This window comes from Nerophis ophidion, linkage group LG18 (genome assembly GCF_033978795.1).
Source record: "Nerophis ophidion isolate RoL-2023_Sa linkage group LG18, RoL_Noph_v1.0, whole genome shotgun sequence".
Taxonomy (NCBI): domain Eukaryota; kingdom Metazoa; phylum Chordata; class Actinopteri; order Syngnathiformes; family Syngnathidae; genus Nerophis; species Nerophis ophidion.
The window spans coordinates 8,300,079-8,304,186 of record NC_084628.1 but is presented as its reverse complement, the minus strand read 5'-3'; the positions used below and the strand labels follow the sequence as shown (position 1 = coordinate 8,304,186).

The 4,108-nt window shown below is 32.5% G+C and overlaps 1 protein-coding gene across 3 annotated transcripts in view; it reads left to right on the top strand.

Moving 5' to 3' along the window:
* The window catches only part of kmt2a (lysine (K)-specific methyltransferase 2A), a 153,514-nt gene extending 150,191 nt beyond the window's left edge, over positions 1–3,323 (top strand). For all 3 annotated transcript variants that reach the window (XM_061878677.1, XM_061878676.1, XM_061878674.1), the window contains exon 34: positions 1–3,323. This exon is cut by the window's left edge and continues 1,158 nt beyond it. The gene's annotated coding sequence lies outside the window, so the exon portion shown is untranslated.
* The last annotated feature ends 785 nt before the right edge of the window (positions 3,324–4,108 follow it).

Sequence of the window (4,108 nt, the reverse complement as noted above, 5' to 3'; positions counted from 1 at the left end):
TGAATGTTTTTGTTTGATTCCAAAGACTGACGCCGGTCTGTGGTTTGGTCCAAATTGGCTTCTTCAGTCCACCAGAAGCTCTTCTCTTCTGGGCTCATGTGAAATACTACTTTGATGATGATTATGCACTTGGGAGAGGTTGGCTGATGGTGGATGCTTAGCTGATATCTCCTCTCCCCAGCCTTACTGTCTCCTCACTACAGACTCAAATATCAACACGCTTCATCTCACATCTGACTCAACTCTGCTTTGTTATCAGGGAGGTGCCTTTTGTTTATGTTCATGCTCCATGCAGCTTAACAAGGAGTATTAGGACCACACTGAAAAGAAAACTACTTTCTTCCCTTTAAAGTACGGCTTTTTTTCCTTGCAGTTTTACCACTTAGTTTCAAAATGTTACTATTTATCCTCTGCAGGGTTACAGCTTTATTTTCTTAAAATTAATTGTCCTTTTAAAGATCACATTCTCCTAAAGGGAATGATTTATTCTTGTAATATTAACATACAAATTTATTTTTGTAAACATTTGACATTATTCTCATAAAAAGACTTTGTGCCATATTACAACTTTATTCTTATAAATCTGTGCTTTTTCACTTGAAATATAATATATGACGTTATTCTCCTACAATGATGACTTTTTGTTTAGATTATGAATACATGTACCGTTACGCAACTAGAAATTAGGCTTTTTAGTCATTAAAATTTACCCTGCAATATTTGGACTTTCTTGTAATACAACTTAAACAACATAAAATCACAACTTTGTCATGATAAAATAGTATGACTTGTTCTTGTAATATTAGTTTACTATAACTCAAGTGTCATGAAATCGCCACTTTTTTTTCTCTAATTATGACTTTATTCTTCTGATATACGGTATTTCGTCTTTTATCTTGTAATATTACGGCTTAACTGTCACAAACTGCAACCTATTTCTTTACAAAGGATTTTTTTCTTGTAATATTTCAAGTCAAACATAAAATCACAACATACAGTATCTCCTCATATTATGACTTGACTTTTTTCTCCAAATATTACAACTTTGTCATAAAATCGCAACTTAATTCCTCATATTATAACTTTATTATCCTAACATACATTATGACTTTTTCACTCGGAATATTACAACTTTTTGTCCAAATGTTATGATTTTGGCATCAAATATATTGTATCTTTTTGTTTGTAATATTATGACTTTATCATAAAATTGCAATTTTATTCCTCATACTTCACAATATTGTGAATGTCATAAAATATGATTTTTTTCCCCTCAAAATAAAATGACTTTACTATAAATGACTACAAATCTGAATTTATGTTACAACTTATTTGGAAATACAGAAATGATGACTATCGTCATAATATACAGTATTATGACTTTTTAAATTTTTAATATTACAATTTTAACTTCATAAAATTACAACCTTTCCCCTCATATCACGACTTGACTTTTTTTCTCCAAAAATGTTAACTTTAATGTCATAAAATACTACTTTTTATATACCATATTGCAACTTGAACGTCATGAAACTGCAACATTTTCCATCATATTACAACTTGGGTTTGTTTCCTTCAAATATGACTGAAATTGTCATATTATACAGTATTATCACTTTTTCCTACAAATATAACTTGAATGTCATAAAATAGTATTACAACTTTAATGTAAAAAAACTGCAATTATTCCCCTCATATTACAAATTGGACTTGTTTCCCCAAATATGAGGGAATTGTTATAATAGTATTATGACCTTTTAAATATGATATCATAAAATCTCAACTTTCTCCTTCATATTTTGACTTGACTTTTTTTCCCTACAACTATTCTAACTTTATTGTCATAAAATACAACTTCTTATTTGTCATATTTCGACTTGAACTTATGGGCTTTATTGTCATACATACAAAAGGCCTATTAGGATGTTTTTCTTGTAATATTACAACTTGAACGTCACATATAATATTTCTAATTTGACAACCTATTATTGCAACTTTTTCTATTAACTTTACAAAGTGATTTGTCATTCAAGATGTATTTTTTCTTTTCAGTGTCTTATTACTCCTTAGTGCTCATCAGTGTTAAAAAAAAGATACATTTCTTGTATTATGACTGTCATCCATTAGCAGTGACTCCCATGCTGCCCCCTACTGGTCAAAGCCCTTAACAACAACAACATGTAGTAGTACTGCTTTAAGTGAGGGTCTAAAAGCAGGCTGCTAAGGTCATTAATGAATGTAATAATCCTACCTTCCGTCTGTGGACGTGCTTTTCCGTTGCCGTGCCGACACTCCCGATGAACGCGGGCGATGGTTTTCGGTTTTATCTCAACAACACGACGAGTCTCGGGGCTGTCAAGGGCTCCGGTCTAACAGATCTCACCAGTCGAGGCCCACTTCCGCAGCTCGTGGGTCCAAATCTTCGGACTTCATTTCCTGTGGAGGGGCGGTCACAGCAGTGCCCCCTCCCCTCTCTGTAATTATAGTATAAATACATGACAATATTATACAGACACATGCATAGTCTTGTGCTTTAGTATTCTATACCATATATGGAATGGACAGACGAACTTAGTTACAGTAGCAAATGAAAAAATAATAAAAAAACAGCCGATGATTCTAATAGCAATGTTTCAATGTACTCTATAATGGTTTTGTGTTACAGTACTCTCAGATAAACAAACTAACGTGCATCGTTTCTTCTTTTTTTTTGTATAATGGGATATCCAGTACCAGTTTTTGCTGTGCCTGTGAATGCACCTTGGTCACAAAAAGGAGCATTTTGCAGTTATTCTTAGTTTTTCCGCAAAAAGGATCAGTTGAAAATGTGTTGAGACGTCAGTGTGTTCACGTGCTTGTCGTTGTTCTCATCGTATGTCACAACTTACTTGATGTGCTGTTCATGCGAAACACTGACTACCGCCTTCCAAAATGGCCGTTTTCAGTTGTACGTATCATGTACTGTTTTTGTTTTTCAATATTAATGCTGAACGTTTAATTTATTGAAGAGACTTTGAATGACGAGAGAGGTCAGGATGGCCTGTGGTGGTTTAAACAGCAGAAACAACTTTTGTCTTATCGGTAACCCTCTTTTGTCAACATCATCATTCTCATCATTCTCTCCCAGCAATGAAGGAAAGCCACCACGGAGAAAGAAATGGAAAAGAAAAAAAGAAACCACAAACTAGCTTAACTCGCTTGAATGTATAATGAGGAAACAAAGTTGTATATAATGTGTAAAAAGAAAAGTTTCTAATCATGTTTATTTTCTATGCACTTTTTTTATTTAAGTGATAGTTTCAATAATAAACATGTCTCCTTTATTTACGTTTCTGTGTTTGTGTCACTTCTGGGGGGAAAAGAACTACAACTTGAACAAAATAGGACAAGAATATGCCTACATGTAAGCTAGCTGTTAGCATTATGTGATTAGCAATAACATTTCTTTGGAATTCTTCCAAACTAAAAGAAGGTACACACACACATTTTATATATATATATATATATATATATATATATATATATATATATATATTTTATGAAAGCGAATAACTCCTTTTTTTCCCCTGTAACTCTAATGTGCATCCTAAATCGACAATGACTAGAACTGCACATATGAATTGAAGTAAAAAAATAAATAAAGATAAAGTACTGGTATGTATGCCTCACCTGGTGTTTAGTTCACGTCACATACATACATACATACATACATACTAACATACATATTTACAAACTTACATACATAGATACATACATACATACATACATACAAACATACATACATACAAACATACATACTAACATCCATCCATCCATACGTACATACAGACAGACAGACAGACATACATAAATACATACTTACATCCATCCATACATACATAACGTTTTTATGAAAGCAAATAACTCCCTTTTTTCCCTGTAACTCTAATGTGCATCCTAAATCGACAATGACTAGAACTGCACATATGAATTGAAGTAAAAAAATAAATAAAAATAAAGTACTGGTATGTATGCCTCACCTGGTGTTTAGTTCACGTCACATACATACATACATACATACAAACATACATACATACTAACATACATATTTACAAACTTACATACATAC